Source organism: Balaenoptera musculus, chromosome 3 (genome assembly GCF_009873245.2).
Source record: "Balaenoptera musculus isolate JJ_BM4_2016_0621 chromosome 3, mBalMus1.pri.v3, whole genome shotgun sequence".
Lineage (NCBI taxonomy): Eukaryota > Metazoa > Chordata > Mammalia > Artiodactyla > Balaenopteridae > Balaenoptera > Balaenoptera musculus.
In genome coordinates, this window is record NC_045787.1 from 29193689 (window position 1) to 29207339 (window position 13651).

The following is a 13651-nucleotide window of genomic DNA, read 5'->3' on the forward strand; positions in this document are numbered from 1 at the left end:
TAATCTTTTGCCCATTTTTAAGTTGGATTATCTATCTTTTTATTCTTAAATTATTAAAATTTTAATATATTGTGGATATGTGTCCCTTATCAGATGTATGATTTCCAAATATTTTCTCCCATTCTGTGGATTATCTTTTCACTTTCTTGATAGTATCCTTTGAAGTGCAAAAGATTTTCATTTTGTTGATGTCTGATTTATCTGTTTTATTCCTTTGGTTGCTTGTGCTTTTGATCCATGTTTAAGAAACCATTGCCTAATCCAAGATCATGAAGATTGACACCTATATTTAGTTTGAGCTCTATAAGTCTGATCCATTTTGAGTTAATTTTTTGCATATGGTATGAGGTAGGGATCCAACTTCATTCTTCTACATGTGACTATCCAGTTGTGCCATTAGAATATGTTGAAAAGACTGTTCTTTTCCCATTGAATGGTCTTGGCACCCTTGCCAAAAATTAATTTAATGTAAATATGAGTTTATTTCTGGACTCTCAATTTTATTCCATCAATCTGTGTGTCTTGCCTTTCGCCAATATCACGCTATTTTGATTACTGTAGCTTTGTAGTAAGGTTTGAAAATGAGAAGTATGAGTCCTCCAACTTTGTTCTTCTTCCAGATTGTTTTAGTATTGTGGACAGTGTACAAGTGTTGCACTTCTTTTGTTAAATGTGTTCCTAAGCATTTTATTCTTTTTGATGATATTATAAATGGGATTATTTTCTTAACTTCATTTTTCAGATTGTTCATTGCTAGTGTATGGAAGTACAATTGATTTTTATATATTGATCTTGTATCTTGCAACCTTGCTGAACTCCTTTATTAGCTCTAACTTATACTCCTTTCTCTAGGGACAATTTACGTTTGTTCAATATGGTTCATTCTGTTCTCCATTCTTCCAGACACTACATGCCAACAGTAGTTACAAGACAGACTTTTTCCTCTTGTCCAATTCTGCTGCTTTGTGAGCTGGAAATAAGCCAAACAAACTTGTACATATATGGAAAGTAAGATTAGATAGCTCAGAAGAAAAATTATGGTCACATTATGTCAAAATTTTCATTTAGTGCTATCTGGCTATAGCATAGGATTAAAAATTGAGGAATTGTGGTCTAGAACTTAAAGCAGTGTGCTTTACCTGTAGTAAGGGCCATCTCAAATGTTTGTTGCGGGAATAAATAAATGCTTATGATAACGATGTGTATATATGGATGCAAAATAAATTCTGTTGATTAGTAATTTCTAAAGTCTTTGTCTTCCACTGGTCAGTAAGTGATTTTCATTAGTGCATCTGGAAAGCTTGAACCATACAGGGTGTGGGGTGGGGGGATAAAAAGAATGACTAGGCAAAGAGGGTTAAGAGTATTAGGGAAGAGGAAAAGAAGGTAAGAGAGAAGAGAGGCAAGGAGGCAAGATTAATAAGTTGACTTTTGTTAATACAAGCAATATAATGATATAAAAAATATATCTGCTGATTAGAAACAAAAGAAGAGAAACAGTGATAGTGCATTATTATTCCTCAAGTTCAAACTTCTGTTTTTTTAACCTGAGTCAGAATTGAACCTAAAATGGCAAGTACATATATAAAAAAATGTTCATCATCAGTGGCAATTAGAGAAATGAAGAGGTGTACTCTAGTTAGCTTATGATGTGTTCTGTTGATCAACAAGGATTAATCAAATGCAAAAGTACCTTAAAATTGTTCTTATGAGATAAGTTTTAGCTTCCATTAACATTAATACTGTTCTTATCACTAACCTTTCGGTGTTGTAATACATATAAAAATGGGTAGGGTAGTTCTTCCTGCTCTCCCTCCCCCTCTTTAAACAAACATTTATCAAAAAATTTCTATATATTATTCGTTGTCATATTTAACACTCTTAGAAAAGACCTCCTGGAGTAGATATTATTTGCATTTCCAGGTAAGGAAATTGAAGCTTAGGAAGTCAAGGTTATACAGCTTACACAGGAGGAAGGAGAATTTGAACCCAAGTTTTTCTGATTCTAAAGCCTAGTTTTGAAATCTTAACTACTATACAAATACTGCTTCTCCAGTTCCTTTGAGGAGCCTGCACTGAGGTTGATAATATTACACATAATACTCCTTGGATCCTTAAACTATAAATAACTATTAAATAAGATTTAAAGCAGAATTTTAAAATTGCATTTTAATTTTACTTCAGAAAAATCTCAAGTCTTTGCTTTTGGAAATCAAATATAGTGTTTGCCCATTCTTTTAATGTTGCTGTATCACTCAGTTTTTGTGGTTTCAAAAATTTCTTTAGTGTCCTCACTTTGGAAAGTTGGCTCTTAAAACTCACGGAGTCAGGCTTTGAGTCCAGAAGCTAATAGACTCAGTAAAAGAGGAAGTTCTGGGAGAGTTCCTTGAATAATTTTAGGATGAGAAGGTTAGCTTAAAGAGATGATGGGTAAAAGTTAGGAGTGAAAGAATTCTGAGTTTTCTCTGTTTTGAAAACTTCTGTTTTACCTTAGATCTTAACCAGAGTAAAAAAAAGTAAGTGTAATGTGGTTACCTTATAAGTACTTAAAAATTAATATGTATTATATTTCTTTTTGATTGAACCTCTATGGAAGTTTTATATCATTTGTTTTGTTATACCTTTCTTGCGGAATTCCACATTCAGTGCATATCTTTGTTTTGAGTTTGGTTTTGTTGAGCTTTGAACAATAGGATTTTGTAGAATGAAATTTAGCTTAAAGAAATCATCCAAAACATTGGATGGTGTTGTGCCCTTTTAAAAATGAATTTTTAAATAGGTTTAAAATAACTGATAATCCTTCCAAAGGATTGCTTTCTAAATCTTGTGTCAGAGACATGTTTGGCTCCTGATTTTGTGAACATTTTCAATTTTAAGCCTCAGTCACCCTTTCTATGATTATTTGTTTATTTTTTCCTTTCCTCTTTTTTCATCTGTTACTGCAAGTCTCTTATTTCATGCTCTTCAGAACATGCCTTTCAATGTATATCAGCTTTTTATTTTTAATTCTTAGTTTTTTAGATTTTAGGCCCATAGTGAATTAATTAAGGTTTTCTGTTATTCAATATTACTTATTTTTTAAAAAAAATTTTTTATTGGAGTATAGTTGCTTTACAGTGTTTCAATATTACTTTTTTTTTTAAGGAAATCTTTTTTTTTTAAATTTATTTATTTGTTTATTTATTTTGGCTGTGTTGGGTCTTCGTTGCTGCGCGTAGGCTTTCTCTAGTTGCGGCGAGCAGGGGCTACTCTTGGTTGCGGTGAGCAGGGGCTACTCTTGGTTGCAGTGCGTGGGCTTCTCATGGCAGTGGCTTCTCTTGTTGCGCAGCACAGGCTCTAGGCACACGGGCTTCAGTAGTTGTGGTGCATGGGCTTAGTTGCTCCGCGGCATGTGGGATCTTCCCGGACCAGAGCTCAAACCCATGTCCCCTGCATTAGCAGGCAGATTCTTAACCACTGCACCACCAGGGAAGTCCAGTATTACTCCTTAAGTACACTTATACACAGAGTTTAAAGTCCTGCTACTAATAGAATCAATCCCAGATTGTATCATGAGAGACTATGTCTGCTGATAGATTAGGTGTTACTTTTAGTACTCTTTTGGGGGGACATTGTGACAGACTAGGGGTACTTAGTGCCTTGGTTGATGACATTATTGCTTCCTATACTTTGTAGAACCTAGAAGGAGCGAAACAGAAGAGTCCTTTTCAGTCCGTAATGATTTAGAAAACAGAAGAATTCTTTACTAAAACTTTTAATTGCCTTATTCTTAGCAATGAGGATAATAACAGTAAAAGCAATAATGGCTAATATTTATTGAGCTCACTGTTTTGAATATTTTACTTGCATTATTTAATTCTCACTACAATCTTTTGAAGTATACATATAATATTATCCCCACTTTACAAATTAGGAAACTGATGCTTACAAAGAATGTGACTTGCCCAAAGGATAAGAGAGGGAAGGAAATCTCATGAGCATTTCGGAGTTGGCATAATTAAAATGAAAATGTGCTCTCCTAAGTTGAATTAGACTCTAAAGCTCCCTGAGGTCAAGAAGTTAATATCATGTTTATTGCTTTGTTTGTATTACCTAACATGGGATTTGAGTTTTGCACAAGTGCCAGGCGTATGGTATATACTTAGTTTTGTAAAATGAATAAATGAGGTTGTGAGGGGCTGGTTCATTAGCCTTAGCCATGAGTCTTCTGGACGGAATCCACAGGAATCTCATTTGCATCGCATACTTGTTCTTTTTCTTTAGACTGCCATTTTCCCTGTATCTGGCAGTGTACCTGGCACGTTTCTGTTCATTTTTCAAGTTCCAACTAATTCCATCTCTTCTGTGACCCCTTCTTGTCTCTTTTAGGCAAGATTTGTTGTTCCATTCTTTATCTGGCCATTTTTTCCCCTTTAGCCTTTATTATAATACCTATTATATCATATTGTAATTATCTTCTTCCACTATCCTGGGAATCGTTATAGGTCAGGAGAAGGGTGGTGGTGGACTGTGTCTTATTCATCACAATTAAATTCAACAATGAGTATAGTTTCGGGCACTTTAGGTGCTCACTAAATATTTGGGCTGAATGATTCCATACAAACAAGCTAAAAGTAGACTTGTAGGTGAATGTTGAGGGACTTTATTTCAATGCTGTCCTCTCTGAATTACTGTCATTTGCTTTGTGACTTTAGATTATGAAAAATCATTCCTCTAAACTGCTTTCTTTCAGAAATAATAATTGAGGAGATACTGTAGTATCTCAGGATTGTTACTAGAGCTTTCTAAGAAGTTCTCTGACATCCTTACCCTTTGGGGAAAAAGATTTAAGAAAGGAGGAAAAAACTTAATAAAAGATGTGCTCATAGATAAGCCAAATATCTATGAATGAACAAGTTATTTAAGAATTTGAGTATAGAAAGGAGTATATTAGATTAAGTTTTAGGATCCTTAAATACAGGGCATAAGTCAGAATTACATCTGTTCTTACACATACCACATTGCACATGGAATTGTTTATGAGGTGCAGTAGAGATAATAAGAATAGAAGTGCACTACCATATATATACTACCAAACGTAAAATAGATAGCTAGTGGGAAGCAACCGCATAGCACAGGGAGATCAGCTCTGTGCTTTGTGACCACCTAGAGGTGTGGGACAGGGAGGGCCGGAGGGAGGGAGATGCAAGAGGGAAGAGATATGGGAACATATGTGTATGTGTAGCTGATTTACTTTGTTATAAAGCAGAAACTGGCACACCATTGTAAAGAAATTATATTCCAATAAAGAAGTTAAAAAAAAAAGTGCTTATAAATAGGATAGTGCTATATGTTAGTTTCTGCAAAAGGAATTTTATTAAACTATTAGGACGCTGTAAATTAAATGATTCTTAGGAATTTTGTCAAAAACCATGTTAGTTACCTATTGCTGTATAACAAGTCACTCCAAAATTGCACAACTTAAAACAGTAAACACTTATTATCTCCCAATTCCTGGTTTAGCTGGGTGCCATGTAAACTCTGGGTGTCTCCCAAAGCTACACTCCTCCTACAGTCAAGGCATCATTGGGGCTGCCGTCATCACAAGGCTTGACTAGCAGAGGATCTGCTTCCAAGCTTACTCACTTGGCTCTTGGTGGACTCAAGTTCCTCACTGGTTATAGGCTGGAGACTTCTGTTCCTTGTCATATGGACCTCTCTGTAGAGCAGCTCACAATACAGCAGCTGACTTCCCTCAGAGTAAGAGAGGGTTCTCCTAACAGAAGCAATAGTCTCTTTATAATGTAACCTCAGAGGGACATGTTGTCACTTTTTCTGTTATTGATTTGTTAGAAGCAAATCACTAGGTTTAGCCCACACTCAAGACGAGGGGGTTACACAAGGGCATAAGTACTGGGACGATGGCATCATTGGGGGCCATCTTGGAGACTTCCTACCACAGTGCCCTATGGATTAGTGTAAGGATTTGAGTATTGCAGAAGTTAAAAAATGCAACAAAAATAAGAACAGGTTGGGAATTCCCTGGTGGTCCAAGTGGTTAGGACTCGGGGCTTTCACTGCTGGGGCCCGGGTTCAGTCCCTGGTTGGGGAACTAAGATCCTGCAAGACACATGGTGTGGCCAAGAAAAAAAAAAAGGAACCAGTTGAGTTTTTTAAACATACTTTTAATGCATAAAGGATAAATTGCCTAAAAGTATTAGTCAAGTGAAAAAATATGTAGTTTGTCAGGAATTAGTTGGAAAAGGTAATAAGGAGCATAAAGGATAAATTGCCTACAATTATTAGTCAAGATAAAAAATATGTAGTTTGTCAGGAATCAGTTGGAAAAGGTAATAAGGAGTGAATTTGAGTAATCTAACTTTAAAGACAGTATTACTACAAAGTGTGCCTTCGTGGAATAGGGTCCTCTCTTGGTATACATTTCTCGTTTCTGTGTTGGTTCTGATATAGAAGTCTTTTCCTGGTTGAAGGAGATCCACTAATGGAGGATTCTTATTTGAAGATATGAGACTTAATAGTGGGTGATTGAGCAGAAAAGCCTACAGTTTGCTTATAAGATCAGGGTTAGACTTGACTATGGAATACCTTCTTAAATTTAGTTTTTCATGTATGAAAAGGGCAGTTTCCCTTGTGCTTTTTTCCCCTTTCCTAAATTAGTCTTAATGAGGAATGTATGTGACATATAAAGAAAAACTTTGAGAAAGGCAAATGGAGAAAATATTTTGAAGATACCTATTTCTGAATTATTTTTTGGTTTAATATATTTTCAATCAAAATTCAGTGAGGTGTTGGGGAAACTTGAAGTAACATTTATGTAATTTATCTAAAAATAAATAAGAAAAATTTGAAAACTATGAGTTAATAGGGAGGGGAAAACAGACATGCTTTACCATTATGTTAAAGCATATTATCAAGTGACAATAGCTAAAACATCACTATACAATAAATCATGATAGGTAAGTCAGTGAAACAGAGCAACCCTAAAATAAATCCTACTATCAACTTATCTCTGCAAATTAAATATATAATCAGTATAATATGTAATATATAGTATATAATAAATATACATAAAATATGTAAAGGAATTGTGTATTTTTAGCTCTCCCAGAACAATTTTAAATAATGATAGTGATACTAATAATATTATGATATCTTGGGACTCTGTTTTAAGACTAGTTTTAAAAAGAATAATTTGTTAAGCATAATCTTGGGAGCTTTTTACATAATTTTTCCTCTGTTAAAATCATTGTGTTGTCTTTATTAGTCTTTCTATTAAGAACGACTTTTTTTTTTCCTATCAAACTACTAATGCAGTGGCTTTTAAAAATTTATTCTGCCTGTGTTCATTGAATGTATCAATGAAAATAACAGTCTTGGTGGCTCCAGAGTCTTCAGTGCTATCTACTCTGATTCCATCTCCACTAACCACTTTAAAAGTTATTCAGTAAATAACTTCTTTGGCAAAGTGAGATGTCCAGGAACCAAGGATCTACCTGATGCTGTTCCATTCAGCTCCAGGTCTTGCTCCAGTAGGAAATAGATTTATAATGTTAAAATGATTCAGGTTCTCAAAGTCCCACCCCCCAGCTTACAGCACAGAAAGATGCCCAGTATACATTATAAGGCTATATAGCTTCTTCAGTGGTCTTAAAATGATCTTAGAAGTGGAAGCCAGTAGTCCCCTTAGGTAATCTTCCTTCTACTGTAGCCTCAGACCCAAGGTTTTCTCCTTTCCTTTATTTATTTATTTGTTTGTTTATATGAAACATACCACTGTAACCTGAACAGATTTTGTTTTATTTATTGTTAGCTTAAAATTGTTCTTTGCAGAAGGAAGTGAGGTGAAAATTTGATTACAATATATGGACTTTTCCTCTCTCCCTAATAATTTTCCTTAAATTAACTACCTACATTGATCAAAAAAAAACCAGTTAATTGACTTTGTTGCAACCTGACTTTTTATTTTGTCAGTATGTAGTTATCTTTCTCACTAAGTCTTAAATAGAAAGTATAGTTAATACTTAGTGATTTCTAAGTCTGAGTATTGGAGAAAAGGGCACAAAATTGAAGAGTACTAGATTTTGAATATTTTCTAGAACTTTAACCTTTATGTTCTTTGAGGGAATGATAGCTTATTAAGCACGTTATTGCTATGGGAAAACTGATCCACAAGAAATACAAATGAGTTTCAGAGTAGTGCTAAAATGCTGTGGTGTGTTTCTTTGCACAGGTAATGACTGTGGTAAACTATGGATTTCACCTGTCTTGGTGAGCCATTTCAAGTGTCTGCATTCTGAAGCAGTGGTTTTCAAACTTTGCTACATATTACAGTCACCAGGAGGGTGACTTAAAATCCTGGTTCCCAGCCCATACTCCTCTAACAGTGAAATCAATATATACAGGGGTGGTACCCAAGGCATAAGTACCTGTTTAGAGTTTTCCAAGTGACTCAAGTATGTAGCCAAGTTTAAGAAACACTCTTGAGAGATGCTCACTGAGCATCTTTTAAAATGCAGATTATGATTCAGTAAATCTAGAGTAGTCTCCGAGAGTCTGCGTTTCTAACAAACGACCAGCTGGTATGATACTCCTGGTCTGTATTCCACACGTAGAGTAGCAAGGTTCCAGAGTACTAAACTGCCTAGATAGACTTTAGTTGTTGTGATGTCTTTATTCAAAAAGTACTTTATTCTGTTCTTGGTCTCATAATTGCAAGATATTTTGTTAAGTGAGTCCCATATGCTTTTTCTCTTTTAAACTTCACAACATACCTGCAAGACTGTAGTACATGTTCATTATGAAAAATTCAGATAAGTGATGAGAAGAAAAATAAAATTAGGTAGCTACCAGAAATTAAAATCATGCTTTTTTTACAGCTTTGTCTAAGACTCCAGGTAAAAGTTAGAACTTTAAGAAGCGTTTCATTATGTTGTCCCCTTAGGTAAAGAAAACAAAATACTGTGGGAGCAATATGGCTAAAACTGAAATTCATTTGCTCATAAAAGACCAGAAAAAAATATGCCAAAATATAATGCAGTTACAATACATTAGGGTGACAGAATTATAGGTACTTTCTCCTTTTATCTTCAGTCTAAAATATTTATAACGTGCATATATTACCTTCACAATAAAAAGAAAAAAACCTTAGACTTCTCAAAAATGCCTCTGAAGAACAGGCCTGACTAAATAATTGACAACTCATATGAAAATCACGAAGATTTCAATAGATGAGCAAAGAATAGGTACCTACTTTCTCCTAAAAGAAGTGCTTTAGAGTTGATTTCCAGTGCTGACAAGGTACAGCAAAACTAATATATTCATTAATTTCTGGTGGCACTCTGCAGCCTTTTGAAAGGCAGTATCGTTAATGCAAAGAAAGATTATAATTAATATAATGGCAATAAAATACAAAAGTACTGTACACACTCCAGCTGCCACTATACAGAATGTTTACAAGCTGAAAGACAATTTTTTGAAGTAAAAGCCCTGATTTGAGTGTAAAGAGATGAGACTGCAAAATGCTTTAATATTTACCAAAAAATTTATTTAATCTTGCAAACTGTCTCTTCAACTTAAAAAAATCAAGTATGTCTAAGTTAATTTTACATATGATAGCCTTCTGACTATAGGGTGAACAAACCACATTTTATATATTATGGATGCTTAGGTTTTATTTGTTTTTATGTTTTTGGCCCTCTTCAGTCTATGTCCTATAGAGGTTTCCTAAATAATAAACCAATTTTCATCGAGATTTTGTAAATTTCCTAATATTAAAGAGCCAACCTTTTATCAAAGGTTTTGTGTATGTATGTATGTATGTATGTATTTATTTATTTGTGGCTGCATTGGGTCTTCGTTGCTGCGTGAGGGCTCTCTCTAGTTGCGGCGAGCAGGGGCTACTCCTGGTTGTGGTGCGCGGGCTTCTCATTGCAGTGGCTTCTCTTGTTGTGGAGCACGGGCTCTAGGCGTGCAGGCTTCAGCAGTTGTGTCTTGCAGGCTCTAGTAGTTGTGGCGCACGGGCCCAGCCGCTCTGTGGCATGTGGGATCTTCCCGGACCAGGGCTTGAACCCCTGTCCCCTGCATTGGCAGGCGGACTCCCAACCACTGCGCCTCCAGGGAAGCCCCTAGTGAAGGTTTTTTGAGCTGACTTTGTATGTGGTACAGTTACTGTCCAGGTGCTGTGTAGGGAACACAGAATTAGGACCACAAAGACATTAAGATTTTAAGAAATAAAAAGGTATTAAAGATACTGCTTCAGAAATGACTGAAGAACTTTGGGCATCTTTAAAGAATAATCTCTAAGTCCTGGTTTCAGTTTCTTCTTTCCAGTATCCAAGGTTGCATCCAAAATAGTGCAGCCACTGACAAACATACCTTAAATCTTGGAGAGCAAAAAGAGAAATAATCTATGCCAGTAAGCCACAACAGTCAAAAGTTGAAGCAGGGAATTTCAGAAGTAATAAGTCAGATGCAGTTTCTTTAGAAACTTGAAGCCTTACCTAAGGAACTAGGTAAAGGAAAAGAAACTTATAATATTGCAGATAGTTCACAAAGCTCAAATTGTTACTGTGTCCCCACTTGAACCTCTTTGACTGTCTTTCCAGGCTTCTTAAACCTGAAATTGAGCAGCATACCCGAACTGTATATTTCCCAACCACAGGTTGGGTGAGTTCTGTTGGCATTTTTGGGCAAGACATTCATTGTGCTGGACTGCTCGGTGGTTCAGTGTCTCACTCACTATTGCCAGATACATCCCTCAGGTATTATGAATACCAAAAATGCTCTCACAGTTTTCTGTCGGTTGATGAGTGAGTACCACCTTCCGTTGAGAATTTATCAGTCTAGTCTCTAGAAGAATGCCAGTTAGCTCTTTTAAAAATAGATTAACTTAATGTTGTAGAGTTTAGATTGAAACTTCACATTGGACATGAGTGAAAAGGATTAGAGTTCAGTGTATTGGGCGGGATTTGGGTCTTCTTTTTTCATTCCAACAATTGATGGTTTAGAAATGCAGGAGAGGACTTGTTACAGTCTTTTTGGAGGGTAATTTTGCACTACTGTGTCAGTCTAAATTTTAAATGTCCATTACTCACTAACACCACTTCGAGGAATCTGGCCAATAGAAATCTTGGAGGGCATAAAAATTCATGTTTTAGGATGTGCATTTGCAGTATTGGTAATAGCGCAGTACAAATACACGGAAGTTGAAAAAAACAAACAATTAACCAACAACAAAAAACCCCACCCAAGTGGATATAAATAGCAGTTAAATAGTTCATAGTATATACTGTACATCTACTTTTTTTTTTTTTTTAAAGGAAGTAGGACTCTATATACTGGATAAATTGTTAACAAATAATATACCATTAAAGGAAAAAAAACAAGTTCGAACAGTATGATTAGTGCAGTCCCAGTTTTGCAATAAAATTGTGTGTGCATTCAAGTATATGTGAGGCCTGGAAGGTGATTTTTGATACTGTTTAAATAAATAAAAAGTAGAACCAACCAATTGTAAAATAGATAGCTAGTGAGAAGCAGCTGCATAGCACAGGGAGATCAGCTCGGTGCTTTGTGACCACCTAGAGGGGTGGAATAAGGAGGGTGGGAGGGAGATGCAAGAGGGAAGGGGATATGGGGATATATGTATACGTATAGCTGATTGACTTTGTTATACAGCAGAAACTAACACACCATTATAAGGCAGTTATACTCCAATAAAGATATTTAAAAAAAAAAAAAGTAGAACCAGGACTTTCAAAGGTTGAGAAAGAGACAATGTAATACTTTCTTTGTTCTAGCATACAGTTAGTTCCCCTATCATTTAACCTTCATTTCATCCTTTTCCTCCTTTAGAGAACCCAATTACATTCAATAGAAAAGCTTGCTTCTTGAATCTCTACATCAAAAGGCTTAAAAAAGATCTAGTAGCTAATGGGTCAACACTTTCTTCATGGGCACCCTAGGCTCAAAATTATTTTTTGACTATTTCTGTCTTTCCTTGCACCTCTTCTTCACTTCAGTTGTTGGGTCCAACCTGCAAAACATTGTTCTCATATGTATCTTTGTTCTTACTGCTTTTACCCTAGTTCATATTCTCATTACTTTTATGTTTGGACTATTATAGTAGCCTATGAAATTGGTTTCCTTTCAGCCTCAGCCCATTCCATTTCCCTGCTAAGCAGCGACTTCTGAGCATATGATAGTCAGGATTAGTACTGTTATCTTAAATGCGCTTGCAGAAGCAGTCTTGTGTTGTGTATTTTCAGCTGTGCACAGGATACCCTAATAAAAAATGTTGTTTTTGCAATTTGTACCTCTTTGCTCTGTAAAGAAATAAACTTTTATCTCACCTTCTTTAGTAGTGGGGAGAAAAGGTAAAAGAAAAGGGAGATATAGAAGCTGTTACTACTGTGTTACAGTACCAGTGTTCTATCCCTAAATAATTATTATATAAGCTTATACACTAACTCAGCTCTTCCAGGAGGAAAGAATGTTATTATAACCAAGATTTAAAGTAGTTTTATTTATGGGAAGAGCTTGCATGGTGAATTGTGTTTTAGGATAGAAATGCTATAGTGAATAAGCATGTCTGCTCTTTTAATATCTTTTAAAGTCTTGGTTTGCTTTATTCTTTTGATGTCATTCATCTTCCCTTTGAGAAATTCTTAGCTAAACTAAGAGGAAAAAAGGATTTTGTTATTGTGATCTGTGTCTTGACTAGCATTGTATGAAGACTGTAGAAATCTGGAGAAACTTGCTTAGAAATGGTCAGGTGTCCTTTTGAGAGCAGATTCTCATTTACAGGGCAAAAGAACCTCAAGAGCTTTTCCCCAAATGACACTTAGCAGATTCTGAGATGGCATCCCATTTATTACCATTCTCCCTTTGAGAATCGGTTTTAATGAGCCATTATTACTAAAATAATATGTCATATTCCTTTTGCGTGTAGGGGCAGAAAACTGATTTAGAATAGTTGGCTTAGAGAAAGTGAGTTGGCAATAATTATGATTATTTTCTTCACACTCATGCCCAAACCTTTCATATTCTTCAAGGCTGCCAACTGCCACCTCTTCTAGGAAATCTCCCCTGACTTCCTTCCAGCCTTTCCCACTCAGAAATAATTTCTCCCTCCTCTGAACTTACTTGGATCTTATTTATGACCCTGGTAGTTTTCCGCCTACCTGTAATTGTATGTGTACCTTTTTAAAAAATCTATATTCTGTACTGGAAACTCTTGCTAGAGCAGGGTATATGTCTAACTTTTGTATTTCTCACAGTACTTAATACAATACCTTGCACATACTGTAGAGGCTAAGCAAATATTTCCTGATCAAAGTATTTGTTGTGAAATTTACATAGAATAAAGTTCATGCACTTCAAATGTCATTGTTCTTCTATCTCCATGAAGTGTCTTTTGCCCCAGAGGAAAATTATGGCAAAAATTATAAAGCTGATATCCAGTGACTAAAGTGAAGAGAGCGATGTAACTGAAAAAAGTACAGTGCAAGTCAAGAAGTGTCTAGAAATGTAGATAGGCAATCAACTTTGTAAATCTGTGTAGGTGATGTTGAGTTTGAACTCTGTTATGTTCCTTAAAGAGGAACCATCGAAAGGTTTTAAGAGGTGAGTCACCTGATCAAATTTGTGTTTT

The 13651-nt window shown here is 35.5% G+C and overlaps 1 protein-coding gene across 3 annotated transcripts in view; it reads left to right on the forward strand.

Annotated features, from left to right (window-relative positions):
* Window positions 1-13651, forward strand: part of NIPBL (NIPBL cohesin loading factor) — a 207821-nt gene that overhangs the window by 16277 nt on the left and 177893 nt on the right. The window lies entirely within an intron of this gene.